The sequence below is a fragment of the Neofelis nebulosa genome, chromosome 1 (genome assembly GCF_028018385.1).
Source record: "Neofelis nebulosa isolate mNeoNeb1 chromosome 1, mNeoNeb1.pri, whole genome shotgun sequence".
Classification (NCBI taxonomy): Eukaryota; Metazoa; Chordata; class Mammalia; order Carnivora; family Felidae; genus Neofelis; species Neofelis nebulosa.
Genome location: NC_080782.1, coordinates 43,957,740 through 43,976,028, shown reverse-complemented (window position 1 = coordinate 43,976,028; position 18,289 = coordinate 43,957,740). Strand labels below are relative to the sequence as shown.

General features: G+C 51.1%; 1 protein-coding gene and 1 long non-coding RNA gene across 5 annotated transcripts in view; one reads left to right on the top strand and one right to left on the bottom strand.

Moving 5' to 3' along the window:
• Positions 1-1,476: 1,476 nt before the first annotated feature.
• LOC131506695 (uncharacterized) lies at positions 1,477-14,455 on the bottom strand. Its single transcript, XR_009259096.1, has 3 exons — positions 14,069-14,455; positions 6,046-6,517; positions 1,477-4,031 (listed from the first exon to the last, which is right to left on the bottom strand). It is a non-coding gene; the product is annotated as an uncharacterized LOC131506695 (long non-coding RNA).
• Positions 14,456-14,586: 131 nt separating this feature from the next.
• Positions 14,587-18,289, top strand: part of TNIP1 (TNFAIP3 interacting protein 1) — a 47,184-nt gene continuing 43,481 nt past the window's right edge. For 3 of the 4 annotated variants that reach the window (XM_058720522.1, XM_058720512.1, XM_058720503.1), the window contains exon 1: positions 14,587-14,734. The gene's annotated coding sequence lies outside the window, so the exon portion shown is untranslated. The remainder of the gene's footprint in view (positions 14,735-18,289) is intronic. The other variant, XM_058720531.1, reaches the window with a different exon arrangement.

Below are 18,289 nucleotides of genomic sequence, written 5' to 3'. Positions count from 1 at the left end.
TGGAGAGAAGTGGCGGGGGACTAAATTAAAACTAAAAGGAAAGAGAAAGCAGAAGCCCAAACCACTGCTGTCTCAAAATGGGAGAAAAGGAGGATGGTGGTGATGTTCTAAGTGTGGAAGGGGCCCTCGGAAAGTCTCACCTCCCTCTCCCTCTCACAGACAACTGTCCCAAGGGCACTTAGCATTTCTGCGGCAGGCAGAACTGGAACCCTGCAGTCCTGCCCCATCTGGTGCTCTTGGACCCCCACCCGTGTCTTCTCCCACTGTCTTCCTTCTTCCCCCTTCTGCCACGGGGCTTCTCTCTCAGCCTCTCCCCAGCTCCGCCCCTTGCTCTTAGCCCAGCCTCCTGCCTCCAGCACTGCATTTTCCGTTCAGAGTGAACCCTTCTCAGAAGCTCCAGACTGGGAAGCTCCAACCTCGCTCTTTGGGGCCACAGGGAAACATCTGAAGTGACTGGCCGGGAGGCGGTTGCCCTTCTAACCCGAGCAGAGAGCCGCTATTTGAGAACTGCCACGGCCACATTTCCAGCTGTTGGACAGCGGTGTGGGAACTGCTGGCTATCTGGAACCCCCTGATGTTTACTGTGCCCCAGCTTTGCTGAGAATAATGGGTAATCCCACGGGAGGAGGGCAAGGGTGATCACCCTTATTCTAATGAGCAAACCAAGGGTCCAAGCGGTCAAACAAACTGCCTGAAGGTACAGGACACGTGGATTGAGCTGGAAATGGTCTTGCAGCTCATCCAAACCAACGCTCTTGTTTCAGGAGTTCAAAAATCAAGACCCAGTGACCATGGTCTTACTAAAGGCTAGATCTGGGGTTAGCACCTGGGTCTCCTGATTCCTGCTCTGCTCACTACTCACAGGTCTTCCTCCTCTTGGTTACGGAAGCCAGGCTGAGCTGAGAATGGGAGGGAGAAGTGTCAAGTTGCCCAACCCGAATTTCAGAACCCAAAAGCAGCACATCGGTGTTCTAACAGGCCTCTTAGACCTCAGGTTTCCCCAGGCAGACTTCCTCACTTTACAGTTGGGTTAGGCAAGCAGGAAATTCTAGTTCTTAACTGAGCCTTCTACTCAGAGGTTAACCTATGGAGGCAGGCAGGCTGGCTGGATCGAATCCCAGTCAGCCACTTAGAAGTAGATAAGTCACTTGGCCTCCCTATGCCTTGGTTTCCTCATCTGTAAAATGGGAATGACAAAGGTTGCTATTTCACAAGGTTGTTGTGAATCAAAGAAGCCAATGCATGCACATCTCTGAGCACACTATCTGGGACATAATAAGAACTCAATAAATATCAGCTCTTTGGTATTAATAAGTAGGCTAGGTTCCATTTCATAAAGGAGAAGAACCCAGAAGGGGAGTCTAGGCTAAAGTGTGGACCTTACCCTCCAGCCAGCCCCAAAGGTGCAAGGGACAGGAGTAGAGATGTCCTTTAGAAAGACATCTCTGTGGCCAGTGTGAAGAAGGAAACGGACTGGCTTGCAGTGTTCCTCCGATATAGAAGGATGAGGACAGGAGCCAGGGCAGGAAAGCAGACATGGAGAAAAGAGCCTTAAGAAAAACATGGTGGTGTGAGAAACCAAGGAAACTGCCCAATCTGCCATGGGGAATTAGAGAGGGAGGGAGATACAAAGCCAGAGGTAATGTCATTACCCGGGAACCCAGAGGCAGCAGATGCTTTTAAAAGCAGCATGTGAGGCCGGAGACCTCCAGTGCAGGCCATCTCACTGCCCACTTCTCAGGTGAGAACTGGAGAAGCCATACGGGAGCTGTCTGGCAATGGCCCCTTCCCCTGGGCCAGCTGTTGTAGCAGTTTGCAGAACATGCATTTCCTTCTGTGGGACGGTCTCACTCCTCCCTCTCAGCTACCCCCATCTGCCTAGTGTGCTGCCAGCTGCAGCCAGAACCACCTAGTGGCTACCTCATTGGGATGGCCTTGGACCTTGACCTGGAGATAGCCATGGGCGGGGCTGGGAGGGCCTGATAGGTGAGCAGGGAGGGTGGGGAATGGATCTAGAGATCCCAAGTCTGTGCTGGGCTAGTGATTTCTGTTCTCCCACACGGCTGGTGTCCACTCAAAGCCCCCAAATCCCATTTATCACACACACAGAATTCCACATCACTGCCAGTCATACCCATGGGGACACACCATGTATATCCCAGAATCAGAAGCACACTGCTGGTAACACACACACACACACACAGAAATGCACATTGTGGACCACACGGGAAAATAAAATGATTAGGCCCACAAATACGCCGCTCAGAAATACAGATACTGTTGTCCATATGCGTACTACACGAAACTCTTCACACAAGTACCTAGACTCGCCTTTCACACGCGCTCACCAGAGCACATATGCACTCATACTTTCCTTGGCACACAGCCTTAGTGTGTGGCACACAACTCCAGGAATCACTGACCTGCCTGCTCTCGGGTATGTTCTTCGACAGCAGAACAAACAACCAGGCTCTGTGGAGAGCAGACTTTGCGCCCAAATGCTCTGGACTTGAGCTCTGCTCCTGTTTGCAGCCCTGCTTTGGGGGAGGCAAGACCAGCTCCTTGGAGAACCAGGCAGTAAGCGGGTTCCGCCTTTGAGAGGAACGAAATCCCCAGGGAAGTCTTTGTGGCATAGTGAGGCTCAACTGAGTGAAATGTAAAGAGGCAGGAGGGAGAGATTTGCTGTCAACAGCCCCCATCCCACTCGGTCCACTTTTCAAGGAGTGTTCTAGAAGCTGGCGGTGAAAGGGTTAACAGTGCCACTGCTGCACACCCCACCTTCGGGCTTTGGAAAACCTGAGTGCAGGGATTTGCCCAAGCGGAGTCAGGGTCCCTACGTCCCCGTCCCCGCTTGCCTTTTAGCTGTCCCCAGGACAAAAGTCCCCAGGTGAGTGAGATGGAAACCCAAAATGAAACTTTGCTAGGCTTCTCCCACTCGAGCTTTGACATTGTCACTCTGGTCAGCGGCAACAGCAGCGGCTCCAACTCCACCCTCGGCATTGCTCTCCAAGGCCTGGTGTCCCCTTGGGGGTGCACTGCGTTCTCTGGGGCAGACCTGCCTTCCCCTCACTGGGCCTCAGCACCCCCCCCCCCCCGCCACACCTCCCGCTTTCCTACCTAGGTGGCTGTTCTGGGGACAAGATGAGACGCAGCACAGGAGGAGCCTAGCACAGTGCTGTCTCCCTTTGCCCCTCTCCCGTTCTGGGGTCCAGGTTAATTGGAGTGCATCATTTGCATAGACATGAGACCTCACCCCGGGGAAATTCCCCCTGGTGACCAGGCTTCCTTTCTGAGGTCAGGCCACATCATCAGACTCAGCTCCTTCCTCTCCAGCTTGCCCCAGCCTCTTACTGGCTTTGGCCCCTGGTATCTGGCAGGTGGAGATCCAAGTTCCCAGATTGAGTCCTATCTTGTGATCAGGGATGCTGTCCAAGAGAATGTGAGGGCGGAGGGTGGGCTAGGGGCCTGGAGCAAAACCAGAAGTGGTCGTGACCCATGCTCAAGGGCTAGAGGAAAGGCAGCAGGCAGGAGGTGGTTGAGAAGCCTAGTAATGCCAGCTTGTCAGGAACTCCCAGCCTGGCCTTGGGCATAGGCCTTTTCCTCCCCGAGCCTTAGTTTCCCCTTCTGTCCAGCCAGGGGAGTGGCCAAGATAATCTGTAAGCTTTGTTCCAGTTCAAATGAGCTAAGAAGCCACTTCCTTTAGCAGCACAGTCTTGCAACATTCGTCCTTGGATCTTCTTCCTTTGACAAGAACCTTGCAACATACTGCCCTATATCTGTTTTTCTTTCCTTTCCTTGGAAAGCACAATTTTGCAAAATGCATTCCTGAATCCCACTTTCCAGATGCCGACAGAATCAACATGTACCTCCTCTCCTCGGAGCGACTTGGTTTGAGGTTTAATTTTTCCTTTCACGTCCACTATGTAGAATGCTGTGTGACCACAAAAAGTGGAACAGAGCTCCCTTTTCTCCAGATTCTAAGATCAGTTGTCCTCTTGGTCTCTGACACTGGTACTGAGAAGGCACTTTCCCTGGAACAAAAAGGGGGAACAATGAGGTCTTGGGACAACCTGCATCATAACCAACTCTTAGAAAGGCAGCTTTGAGAGAGGGAGTCACAACTTTGAATCACCTGGGGAACTTTTAAATACCAGTCCCAGGCCACCCCCCACCCAAGATTCTGATATAATTAGTCTGGAGTAGGGTCTGGGCATCTGTGTTTTTTTAATGCATTTAAAATTTTTTATTTTAGAGAGAGTGCAAGCAGGTGAGAGGGGCAGAGGGAGCAAATCTCAAGCAGGCTCCATACCCAGCACAGAGCCTGACTAGGGGCTTGATCCCAAGACCCTGGGATCATGACCTGAGCTGAAATCAAGAGTCAGACGCTCAACTGACTGAGCGACCCAGGTGCCCCAAGCATCTGTATGTTTACAAAGCTCTTCAGGTGATTCTAATGTCCAGCCAGGATCAAAAGCCACTGATCTAAGGCCCTACCCAAGACCAAATCTGGCAGATGCTAAAGTTGATGAACCCCTGACCTATGATATTCTTTATGAAATTATCCTATCTATTTAGTTTTAATTTTTTGAGAGAGAGACAGAGCGTGAGCAAGGGAGGGGCAGAGAGAGAGTGAGAGAAAATCCGAAGCAGGCCCCAGGCTCTGAGCTGTCAGCACAGAGCCCGACCCTGGGCTCAAACCCAAGAACGTGAGATCATGACCTGAGCTGAAGTTGGACGCTCAACCGACTGAGCCACCCAGGTGCCCCTGAAATTATCTTAATGGGCATTTCTTCTACGCACACAGGTATTCCCAGGATTATGCATGGACAAAAAGAATTGACTCCCTTTCACAGATGAGGAAGATAAAGGACAGAGAGAGGAAATTGCTGCTCAGGTCATACAGGGTTAGTAGTGGTCCTGGCACCTAGTGGAAGCTTATAGACTCAAAGTATTTTGGGGGGCACCTGGGTGGCTCAGTCAGTTAAGTGTCCGACTCTTGATTTCAGCTCAGGTCATGATCTCACAGTTTCTGAGTGCAAGCCCCACATCAGGTTCCACACTGACAGTATGGAGCCTGCTTAGGATTCTCTCTCTCACCCTCTCTGTCTCTGCCCCTCCCATGTTCGCTCTCTCTTGCTCTCTCTCAAAAATAAGTAAAAAACAAAACCAAAACAAGAAAAAAACTTTTAAAAATTTACTAAATTTTTTTTTTTTCAAAAGTCACGGATTTGTTACATGGGTGACCCAGAGAAGTACTAGCAGGCTAGTCCCACTGGTCTGTGACAGTGAGTTCTTGGCTGCCTTTCTATGAGCAGATAATTCTTACTTTGGAGTTAGAAGACCCAGTTAGGGATCTTCGACCTTTCAAACTACTAAGTACTGAGATAACCCCTGGGAGCTTACTAAAAATGCTGCCACTAGGGCCCTGTCCCCCAGAGAATATGATTTCTTAGGTCTGTGGTGGGACCCAGAGGTCGGCCCAGAGTCCTGGGCTAGGTCCCAATGGTACAAGGATTTCCCATCCTTGAGGAGCATTCAACAGACTTGGTCAATCAGGAAACCCGAGGAGTCAAATTTAGCATTTGCTAAATAAATATCGACTGACTATTGTGAGACTGGCCCAGTGCTGTTCCCACAACATCAATAAGACCAGAGATGGCAGGGTTAGAGAGGTGGGATTGGGTGATTAGGTATCAAAGGAGAGGGGCCTGTGCATATGCAAATTTCACCCATCTTTTGAGGTCTGGCACAGGCCTTGTCCCCTTCAGGTGACCTCTGCAGATATGACCTGAGTTTGAACTCCAGCTGTGCCATGTGTTAGCTGTTGGCTTAAACCACTCTGAAGCTGAGTTTCCTCATCCAAAACACAGTGGTACCAATCTCACAGGGTTCTGATGAGGAATGCATGAAAACAGTCTACTTAAGAGCCTTTAGCATCAGGTCAGGTACATGTTCATCTTAAATATTAGCTATTAGTGTTATTATTTCCTGATCGTCTTGGCCAGCCCTGATTTCTCCTTTCTCTGAACTTTTGGACTTCCTTACGGTGTCAAAATGGAAGGTCCCTTAGTGATCATCTTGTCTGATTCCTTCACAGTCTAGAAGGGGAAGCTGAGTATCAGAGAAGGGAAGGGACTTGCCCAGAGCCACACAGCAGAGCCAGGACTCAAACTTAGCTCCACTAATGCCCAGTCCGAGGGCCTCTTCTTTCTTGATGTTCTTCCCGTGGCCTGAACAAAGAAGGCAATTTCAGAAAATCCGTGGCTGGACAAAGAAGAGGTGAGAGAGAAGACAGGGGAAGTTAAGTGTGTTCAGCATTCCAGTAAGGAGAGCCCAGAGCTAATCTTCCCCCAGGATGTGCAAGCCGTGTTCCTAACTGAAGATTCTAGTTCATATGTGTCTACCTCCTTGAGCCTCCTTAGCCCTTCAAGGTCCTGCCACCATTTATGACGCCATGAGCAGGAACCGGTCCAAGCAAGGCTTTGTGAACTCATAGAGGATCTATGACTATTGTGGCCTGTGGAGAGAAAATATCATGTTTAGAGGGAACATTGCAATCCAGGAATGTCAGGGCTGAATGACACACAATACCGATGAGGAATCTGAAACCAGAATTCCTCAAGGAAGGGACATTCCTCAATTTCACAGAAGGCTCTGGCTGACCCAGATGGCTGGTCACAGGTCACCAGGAGGCTTCTCAAAGGGAGCCAGGGACACGATCTCTCTCTCTGATGCTGAGTCCTGCTACCATCCTAAGTCCCAGTTGGGGACATAGGTGACGGAGGCCCTGCAAGTTGGTATCAGAAGGCAGAGAGGGGGGCATCTGACAGCCTCAGTGTGAAGTGTATTTTTACTCCCTGCAGAGAAAAGGGTCTATGTGCAGGAGTGTGTATTATCCTTTGCACCTGGTCTAGCTCAGGGATTGGTGTTATTCGTCCTATGGAACTTTCTGTGATGATGGAAACATCTGCACAGTCTGGTATGGTAGCCAGTTGGCCACATGTGGCTGTTGAACACTTAAAAAGTGGCCAGTGAGACCAAGGGACTGAGTGCAGTGTGGGAAACGGCACTAGACTAGGAGTCAGGAAGTCCCTTCATTTACTCACTTGGAAAGTCACTTCCCCTGTCTGGCCTTCACTTCCTTATCTGTAAAGTGAGGCTGTTGGGCCAGGAGGTGCCCCTAGCATTCCCCATGGGATTCCAATCCGAGGAACACAGAAGCAGCAGAGAACTGGATTCAGTGGACTCTCTCCCTCCCTCACCCCCTACCCTCCATTTCTCATCCCCCTGCTCAGGCTGAACGTGGCCCCATGTGACTTGGCCCTGTTTATTTCTCCAGGCCCAACTCTGTTACTTCCCCCTTGCCTGCTTCAAACTCCATGCTCCACTCAGAGTGAACAATTTTCAGTTCCCTGAATGTATTCTCTCTTTGCATATTCTATTCCCTTTCCTAAGAACACCCTTCCTTGTGCTCTCGCTTTGGCCATTTTCAGGTCTCAGCTGACATGTCACTTCCTCCAGGAAGATGTCCCAGATCCCCCAATCCTGACTAGATGCTCCCCTGTCCAGGCTCCTGTAGTTCCCTGTATTTCTCCTGCCAAAACACATCTCTACCACACTTTGTTATAATTATCTATTAGCCTCCAGCCCCCAGAGCAATGCTATCTGATAGAACTTTCTGTGATGATGGAAATGTTCTATACATGTGCAGTCTACCGTGATAGCCACATGTGGCTGGCTGCTGAGTGTCTGAAATGTGGCTAGTGCTCCTGAGGAACTGAGTTATTAACTTACTTAATTTTAACCAATTTATATGCAAATAGCCATGTATGGCTAACAGCTACTGTACTGGACAGGGCAGCCCCAGAGTCTGTGACCTCTGAGTAGGCAGGAAGTGGGTCTGACTGGTCCATTCTTGTATCCTCAGTGGTCTATAATGTTGCTGTTAAGAATAAAGAAACTCTGGAACCTGAAGTGACCAAGAAACCTGAAATGATCCAGAGCCAACCCATCCCCTCTGAAAGCATCTTTTCAGTGGATAATGAACTGAGATCTTATGTTTGTAAAGTACTTGAGAGTTTACAAAGGATGTCAGCAAACCATTTTATTTCAGTTACCTTCACAGGAGGCAGGCCCAGCAGGACTCACTACCCCCATTTTACAGCAGGGGATCACTGAGGCTCCGGATGGGGAAGTGAGGCTCAGGAGAACGAGCTGGTTAGTGTAGAGCTGGGCTGCTCCGTGGTGGGTAGGTCCCTAAGGCCCCACTTGACATCGAAATGAAACCCAGCACAGTGGGAAGGAGTGAGCTTTTCCTTCCCTGTGGAGAGTCCACAGACAATGAATGGAAACAGACGGAAAAGGAATGGGAGGGGGGGGGGAGAAAGTGGGCTGGGCATCTGGAGGTTTCCTGAGGCCCTTGGGGGCTGGAATCCCCCACCTCAGGCAAAGGAGGAATTAGCAGTCCAAGGGAGAACCCAGGGGTGGGGTAGGTGGGCAGACCAGGTCGCCCCTGCCCCCCTGCCAGTTCCTGGTCCAGCCACAGAATCATCAGGCCCCCAGCTCCTCCCCAGAACTCCCTCCTCTCCCTGGAATGCTTGGCAAGTGATAGCCAGTCTGGGAAGCGACAGGTGGGGAACCGACAAAGAAGGGCCCTGTGCTCTGCCAGGGGGCAGGATGGGGCCTCAGCTGGGCCTTGTGGGGCTGCCTGGCGGCTGGCTCCTCCGTCTCGGGGAATTCCCCTCCTGCCTAAAAGTCAACCCAGCCCAGCCCTCCTTCCTGCAGAAGCACAGCGAGCAGAGAAGCCTTCACAGGGCGGCAGCCCCCGCTGCACCCACCCTCCTCTTCTGCCCCAGGTGAGTGACCCAGCCTGGGCGTCCATGAGCCAGGACAGGGGTGAGGGCTCACTGCACAAGGGTGCCGGGGCCACCAGATCACCCCCCAGCTCTGCGCCAAGAGCCACTTGGCCTCCTACTTTCCTGCCAGCTGGGTTCAGCTGGTCCCCTGTGCCAGCTCCCTCTCCCCGCCCCCCCCCACCCCCCCAGGGCTTGGGCTCTGGGCCTCTCTGCCTCCTTGCCTGGCCTCATTCTCCTCTTGCTGCTCTCCCTCCATTTCTTATTTCCTCTTCCTGTCCCCCTCTTCTTGCCCCCTCCTCAGCCTGTGTTTTTCTCTCTAGTCGCTGCCAGTTCTTCCAAAGGGAAGGAAAAGAAAAGTCGCTTTTTGTCTTACCCTTCCCTGAAGGAAAGGGATTGGACTCACCAGTGTGAATGTGGATTTGTGTCGGTGTTGAGAATGTGTGTCCATGTTTGCGAGCATGTGTCAGATCTATGGAGGTATATATGCATGGGCCTGAGCGCAAGTTCACAAGCATGTCTGTGTTGGGGAGTGTCTGGGTCATTATGTGAATGTGTGTGTGAATGTGAGCTTTGGAGGGTGAGTGTGTGCATGTGTATCAGGCACTTTAGTGGTCTACAGCGAGGTAGGAAGAGACCAGGTGGGAGTCTAGCCCCGCGTTCCTTGGGAACACGATGGAAGGCTGGGACCCTCCTTAGCGCTGGGTCAAATGCATCTCTGGAGGGCTCTCTCACCTGCTTTCTCCCTAGGGCTGGCTGGACCCTTCTGCGGTTGAACCTTTCACAGAGGGCCTCAGGCACTGGGAGTGGGTGAGAGCTGGCAGGCAGTGGTGATACGGCCTCCTCTTTAAACCCCAAGCAGTCCAGATTTTCCAGAGCTGGTCAGAGGCCCAGCCCAGGGAAGTCCCTTGCTAGGAGGAGCAAGAAGCAGAGACCAAGTCCCTGGCACAGCTGCTTCTGGGCTGGAGAACAATGGAGGGGGAAGCAGGAGGGACCCTGGGAGAGGGAGAATGAGAGAGGACACGGGGTGAGGCTGAAGGAGGATGGCTCTCTGGGCCCTGTCAGGGCTTCCCAGGATTAGGAAATGTCTGGTTCCCATGGGGCTGCCTCCCTCAGGGGATGGGCTTGGCTGGCCTCTCCCCGCTTCCAGGAGGGTGACAAGGAGCAAACGTGGACCCGAACCCAGATCTGGCTTGACATGCTGACCTGAAGACAGGGAGGCCCAAGGGAGAGGAGGTGGACCAGGGGAAGCCTGGGGCTCCCAGGAACTGTGGGAGGTGCCTGGTTAGGCCACATATGCTCCGAGGCCGGGAATTTCCCCCAGAGTCACTTGGCTCTTTCCTCTCTGCCAGTGGCGTCCTAGAAACCCTAGTGTGACTGGCAGGCCCAGGGCCGCAGCGGAAACAGCTGGGAGGGAGAAAGAGGAAAACAGGAAAGACCCTGGAGAAAAAGTCAAGAGAAATGCCTTCTAGGCCTGGTGCTTCCCAGAACGCTTTGTGAGGTCTAGGGCAAGTTCATCCTCAGCTCTGGGCCCTGGGCATCGCTGCCTTTAACTCACCCCAGGCCCCGTGGCATTTCGTTCTTTCTCTACCCTATGCATCAGACTCTACACTTCAGGTTATTGGTGAGGAAACAGGCAGAGGGCGATCATGAGGTGTAAGGGCAGGGCTGGGACCTAAACCCAGGTCTGTCTGACTCCAGAGCCCACACCCTAACCCTTGCATGGCACGCATGCTCTTGGAGGAGGGGGAAATCATGAATATGAGATGCTTTAGTTCACCTTAAGGTGTATAATGAATGTGAAAAGTTATGGATATCTTAAAGCCATTCTATCCATCCCTCTGGCAGTTATTGGGAGGTAGACAGAATTAAAAACGCTCCTTAGGCTGAGGGTGGGAAGCAGAGACCGTAGGTACTGCCCACTTATTTATTTCTTACCAAAAAATATGATTACCTACGACAATTTCAGTCAACATCATGTGCTCGATGTGCATTTCTCATTTAGCTATCACTAAAATCTCTCTCTCTCGTGTGCACACACCCAATACCAAAAAGCACCTAGAATCCACCATGGGTTTCATATTCCCAAGATTGCCCTGGGCTATGGAGACAGGAGCCCGGATGGAAGGAGGGGACCCAGACCCAGGATTGCTCTTTTCCTAGTTCATTAGCTGCTCACCTTGACTTTCATTCACCTCTAGTCAAGACCCCAACTCACAAACTCACCTAATAGAGTGAGGCCGAGTTTGTTGGTTTTGGAAGCTTCACTTCCCATCGGTGGGGTGTGTGAAAATAGGACTGCTCTAGGAGCAGGAGCTGTGGGTCCTAGCCCTGAATATGAACCACAGACTTGCTGTAAGACCTCCAGCAAGTTCCTACCCTTCTCTGGCCCTCAGAAGCTTCATCCCTATGAGAAAAAGGCTGGGTCTGATCCTTTCGAAACAACCCTTTAAGGACTGGCATTTTTGAGCTCTGTCTTAGTAGCTGGCAAGCCTCTGGCATAATGCTCAAGAGCGTTAAGCGGTTAGGAGTCTGGATCTTCAGGTTCCAGTTACCTGTTGCTGTGTAAGACCTTGCACAAGTCATCTAACACCTCAAAGCCCCAGTTTCATCTGTGAAGTGGGGATGGCAGTGGTAATAACCTCATGGTGGCTGGGAGATACCCTGTTATGTTAAAGTGCAGACCTAGCACATAGCAAACACTCCATAAATGCTACCTCTTAACCTTTTTAATATGCTACCTCCACTCTGCTTTAGAAACTTGATTTGGAGCTTAATCAGGTACGGGTGAGTTTGGGGGTATGTTTTTTGTTTCCCTCAAACGTGGGCTTAGATCTTCCTTCGGGGCAGCCTTACTGGAAGTGGTGCAAGGGTAGGGAGTGGCAGGAAGGAGATTGGGAAGTTTCATGTTTTAAAACAAAACAAAATAAAACACAGGCCTTTGATTCTCCTCTGAGGTAGAGCTTTGTGCCCGTGGTTGTTGTCACTCTGGAAGAGCAAGAGGTTTCCAGCTGCCTGGGTCACTCAGCTTCCGGCTTGGACATCTCCTTCTAGATCTGAGGGTGGCAGGGGGTGCCAGGTGAGGGGTGCTGTTTCCCACTCCACCTGGGGGCTAGGGTCCCATAGAGGATGTGGATGGTGACATGGAACTTGGGGAGGATGCATTCCTGGGTTTAACAGTGAAGTTCTGTCCAGTGCTGGCAATCCATGTTTAGATGCCACTATCATTTTTTTTTTTTTTACTTTAAAAAATGTTTATTTATTTATTTTGGGAGAAATAGAGAGAGGGAGAGAGAATGAGTGGGGGAGGGGCAGAGAGAGTGAGGGAGAGAGAGAATCCCAAGCAGACTCCTTGCTCAGCACAGAGCGGACTCGGGGCTCGATCTCATGACTGTGGGGTCATGACCTGAGCCAAAATCAAGTTGAGTCAGATGCTCAACCAACTGAGCCACCCAGGTGCCCCAATTTTGCTTTCTGTAAAATTGCCACTATCATTTCTTGAGTGCCTACTGGGTGCCAAGCTTTGGGGTTTACTTGCATTATCTCATTTATCTTGATGATCACCTTAGGGGTAAGGTACAATTATTTTCTCCATTTTTTTAGGGAGGGACTGAGGCTTAGGGAGGCCACCCAGGTAGCAAGTGGTTGAGTAGGGGTTAGAACCCAATTAGTTAAATTCATAGCCTATGGTCATAATGAATGTTGAGTTTGTGTAAGAAAAATCATGATACTGGGAAAACAACATGGTACAGTGGAAAGAGTACACATGACTGGAAATCAAGGTCATGGTTTCCAACCGTGAAGGCATCACTCAATGTATGTGGCCCTGAACAAGTCCTTTACCACACTGAGGTCTCGGTTTCCCTACCTATCAAATAGGGGATTGTGAACAATGGTCTCCATGGCTAATGTGGTGGGATGCTCTGAATTCAAACTAAGACTTAAAAGGAAGGATGGGTGTGCTCATGACCTTGAAGAGGTAAGTTTTCTCACATATTGTAAGTGTGAAAAACTATCCCAAGATTGGAAACCAGGCAAAAAAAATGATCATATGACCTTTTTATGTAGTACCAGAGCACTGTCCAACAAGTCCACCTAGGGGTCATCAGACGCTTTAAGGCATGAAACTATTTGTCTAACTCTCTAAGGTCAGATATTTTACAAAAACAGTTGAAATGGTTTGGAAACAAAACGCAAATAGTTGGAGACTCTTCGTTTTTTAAAGTAAATTTCGGTGTTCATGAGAAGACAAGTTGAGAGAAGAAAGACAGCATTCCAGGAGGAGGCAAATTGGGAAGTGTAGACAAATAGCAAGAAGAAAACCAGTTTGGGGAAGCCTAATGGGTGGTGGTGATGCCTGAGAGCTGCTTATAAACCGTGGGATGGCGATTCTAATCCCCCTGTACCCCACCCCCCATTGGTGACACTCAGTGGTGCTTTGCTTGGCCTTTGCATTCCCTCCCCCACCTCTTTAAAAATCAGAGTATCTGAGTACTTATCTTCATAATTAAAATGAACCAGAATATTGTTTTGAGAATTTGATAACACTTTCGAAGTAACTTAGAGCATCCCAGAATTTGGAAACGTCTTTGAGGTAACTGAATTTACAAAGCTACAAAGGAGACTCCTTGGATTGGGTCTATATTTGGGTAGGCGTGTGTGTGTTTATGTGTATGTTCACACAGTCACAGTTGATTGACAGATCTCTCCTTCCCTAAAATGAGGGCCTGTATGAAATACCTCCCCAAATCCTTTCTGAGGATGAGGGCCTGTCAATGACTAAGTTTTCATCACTCCCGGAGAAAAGGGTCTTTTGCAATCGATTTTTCATAAAACTATATTTACCCCATGAAAAGAGCTGTCCTTTATTCCAAGTTCAGGTCCTTCCACTTTTTGAAATTAAAACTCTCTTTTAAATAAAATGACGGGCTTAAAAAGAAACAACAAAAAAGAGTTCCCACCGTTAAACCAAGCCGCTTCTTAAGGGTCTGGGAAATCCCACAGCTCTTCAGGGGATCTGGCCCACTTATATGTAGGCACAGTGGGAGGCGGGCTCTGGATTTGCCCACTTGGGTTTGAATCTTGGTTCAGCCACTTACTATCATCTAACCTCTCTGTGCCTGTAAATTTATTTACGGTAAACAAGGGAATAAAACCCATCTCACTAGGGTGGCGTGCGAAGGAAATCAAGTAATTAATGCATGCAAAGTGCTTACAATGTCTGGAGCAGTAAGTATGCAAACAATCTTCTTTAGGGGTCCTCGAATTTGTGGGAACTCTATGAAGTTGTCCAGGAGCGCCCTGGACCCAACTCTGGGGCCCTGAGCTCCAGCTCTGGCTCAGCTCCAGATGCTTACGTGCCTTTTGGCAAGTCCCCTCTCCGCTCGGGTCGGTGTGCCCCTCCGCAGCAAGGAAGCGGTGGGGTGGTCTCTGCGGTTGTTCTCCGCTCTGAAATTCCGGCATCATCCCGGGTTCCGGGGCTTCCGGCGCGGGGACTGCCGCGAGGGGCTGCCCAGGCTCGGGAGGTCACAGCCCGAGGGGCGGGCCTGCGGGAGTGGGCACCGGCGGCCGCTCGGCTGCTCTCCGCCCCGGACCTCCCAGGGCGGCCGCTGTTTACCTCGTTTCGTCCCACCCCCGCGGCCGCGGGCCCGCCCCGGCGGCGTAGCGCGATTGGGCGAGCGGCCTGTCGATCTCCGGGGACTTTCCCAGGGGTAGGGTGGCCCAGCCCCCGACACTTCCTCGTCCCCGGCGCGGTCCTCCGCCCCGGCCGGGAGCCCGAGGAGTTCTGAGGGCCAGATCCTGGCCGCGGCCCATAACCTGTCCCTGGACCCGGGGCTGGGCGCGGAGAGCGGGGCGCTGTGTCCCAAGACCCCCACCCTCAGGTAAGCCTGCCGGGCAGAGCGAGGGTGGGGCGGAAGGGAGTCCGGGACCCGGCCGTTCAGAGCCTCGGCAGTGACCCGGCACGGAGGAAGGGGGAGGTCAGGCCCGGCCCGGTGGCCTGGGCTCCTCGGCTTCTGGGCCCCGGCGCGTGAGGCCCGGGTGGCTGGGGTCGGGCCGTGGCGAATCCCTGCAGGGCTCGGAGGGCGGTGGGCGCGCCTGCGCACTGCGTGGGTGAGCGCTGTCTGGGAACAGCGTGCAGGCGAATGTGCGGGGCGTGCAGAGCCGCCGGTTAGGGGACAGTGGGCTGGCGTGGGTCTGTTTACAGTGTGCGAGACCAGCTTGGGAGCAGTGTGCACATGTAAGGAAGAGGAAAAGAAGTTATTGGGCGAAGTTATTGGGCGCTTTCCAAGTGCTGATTTAAACCTTTAACATGTTTTAAACTCATGTAATTGTCACATTTCCCCTTAAAATCAGTATTATTATTATCCCCATTTTACAGTTTAGGGAATCGAGGCACTTAGAGATTGGGGTCACACAGCTAGGGAGTTGCAAAGTAAGGAGTTGAACCCGGGCCTTTGGCTTCAGAGTCCCTGCTATTCAGTTTCTTTTGAACGAATTTTGCACACTGTTGGAAGCAACATTTGTGTGCATTTTGCAGGGTAGCGGTAGTGAGTTTCTGGGAGTGATTTTGGATGTGTTTCTACGCGTGGATGAGTCTTCCACTGTAGGACATTTGTGTGTGTGTGTGTGTGTGTGTGTGTGTGTGGTGGTGGTGTGTATGGAAGTGGTTGCATTATACATTCATTAATTGTGTGTATGGAAGTGGGTGGGAGTTTTGTGCGACTGAATGAGAGATTGTGTTTTGGTTGGGGGGCCGGATACAGAAGAATCAGCAACATCCATCCCTACTTCCTTGCAGAATGACAGTACAGAGAAATCTGTGGATTCCCAGTGCATCATGTTGATTTCACAGTATCATTAAAATAGAATTTAATCAACATCTATTTTCCAAACAGCAGGGTGTGGTAGAGGGGAATTCAGCATCTTATGAGAAGTCAGGAAAGAGGATTCTTTTTTTTTTGTATTCCTGACAACGGATATTGCATTAAGAGGCTAGAACATTTATTAGTACAAGCTCACAGGAATCTCGTGATTAATCTCCTTATTTTACAGCAGAGAGAACTGAGACAGTGAAAATCCAATGGCAGTAACGATGACAGTGTACATTTATGAACACTTACTGTGTGCTGGGCACAGTGCTTCACCTTCAGTATCTCATTTAATCTTTTCAACGGCTCTAACTGCTATTAGCTCTAGTGCCTACTAGTAGCCTCAGTTTTCAAATGAGGAATCGAGACCCCAAAAGGTTAAGATTTGGCCAAGACCAGTAAGCCTTGAACAGCATGGCCCTGTTCTCTTTCCACTGACCAAGGTGTCTGTCCTCTCTGTGTCCTGGGAAAATAGTGTAATCAGGAACTGGCACTTCATGGAAGCACTTGATCATGTCCCCCTGGAAGCTGCAGTTGTGAGTGTCCTGTATTCTACATACTTCTGTGGCCCTGTTTTCCACCACCCCGGGGTGTCCTGTGGGTACCCGTGAGGCTCTCATGCTGAGGGGTGGTGCCTGCCCCTATGCCCGCACCAGGTCTTTTGGGGCCCCAGGAAGCTAAGGGGTCTGACTCATACCCTTAACCCTAATGTTGCCTGTGAGTTGGGGTCCAGATGTCCTGGGCTGGATGGGGCCGACCTCATTTGAGCCCCTCACATTTGTAGGAGGCCGTCTGTCTGCCTCTGTCTCTGAGTACTGCTTGGTATTACTTCTGTTTGCACTGCAATTTAGCCCCTGCAGCCTGCTTGTCTTCCCTCCAACACACCAAGCTTGTTCTTGACTCGAGGTCTTTGTATGTGCTGTTTCTTCTGCCTGGAACACCTTTCCCCATTTCTTTACGTGGCTGGTTCTTCCTTATCTGCCAAGTCTCAGCTCAAATGTCACCTCTTTAAAGGGGCCTTCCCTGATCATTCTATGCAAAGTAGCCCCTTTTTTCACTTTCTGTCGTATTACTATTATGTTTTTATGCATTCATCATGCTCTGAAATAATCTTGTTTATTTGCGACTGAGAAAGTATATGTACAGAGCTTAGTGTCTAGAATATAATAATTTTTAGTGTTTACTTGTCTGTTGTCTTTCTCTTTTCCCGGGAGAGAAGGATGAGAGCAGGAACCACTTTAGTGCATGTGCATTCTTGGTACACAAGTGTCTGGGGTTCAATGGATGCGTAGAATAAAAGAAACTAGAATAATGGTGCATTTCACCCAGGCGGGGAGATGGGAACACACTTGTCCCCGAAGGGTAGTGGCAGCGTCAGTCAGAGAACCAGAACGTGCTCCCCAAGGGATTTTTTTTTCTCTCTCTCTGATAGCCAGCACGCTTTTCCTGACCACCCTTGTGCCCAGTGCTTGCAGAGGAACATGATGCTTGGGTACATAAGGAACTAGCTTGGCCGTCCGGGAACTGGCAGTGGAATGCAGAGAAATGTGCTCTGAGCATGTGCCCCCAAGTGCCCGGCATAAGTCTCACTGGAGTGCAGGGCAGTTTGGGGGCACCAGGTGGTCAGGAGGCTTCCGGAGGGAGGTGACTTCAAGGCCGGACTCTAGGAAGACGATGAGAGCAGAGTGGGGCCTGAGCCCCTCTGGAACTTGTAGACTGGGTAGAGGATTGGGGGTAAGGCTTTGCTGGGTTGGGGGAGCTGACCAGCTGGCCCAGGAAAAACCCTGAAGGTCTTGACTACCAGGCAGAGAAGTGGTGGTTTCTCCCTTGTTGGCAGCCTTGGGAAGTGTTGGCAGCCTTGGGAAGCCTTGCCAGCAGCAGGGCTGGCAAACTGTAAGCACGCATGTGGAGCACCTGGGTGGCTTGTTAAACGCATACTGGTCCCTGTACCCCGAGGGGCCGAGGCAGCGGGTCGTGCCCATGCCTGGTGTGGCGCACGGTGGGAACCCCTGGTGGAGAGCGTGTGCTTCAGAGTTTGACACACCTGAGAGGGTGCAGCCCCTGCCTCCTCATCTGTAAGGCTCTCTGAGGTCAGCGCTGTCTTCTCCCGTGCTGCGAATTCATGGGACAGCGCAGGGCCGATGTGGGATAAGTGATCAGTCAGTGCTAGCTGCTGACCTTGTTAGTGATGATCGGCATAAGGATGTTGAAGGGATTTCAGTAGGACAATGATAGAGATGGTCCGATACTCCATGTTTGGGGATAACCGGCTTTAACCCCTCTGCCACTTGTGGATCATGTTGTGTCCTGTCTGGATGGGTTGTCCTCTGCTCTGTGTCAGATGCCTTTCCATCCCTGTTTGGAATAGTGGACACTTACACGCACGCACAGCAGACATCTGGCCTGAAGTCCCTCAACAGCACCTCGCACCCCAGCAGGTGGTCCTTCAGCCTCAGCTTGACCCCATCCCCAGGGTCAGGGAGTGCACTACTGCCTGTAGGCAGCCTCTTCCCATGTTATGGATGGTTTGATTTTGTGGGCAACCCCTGCCCCAGGTGCAGGTTCCCC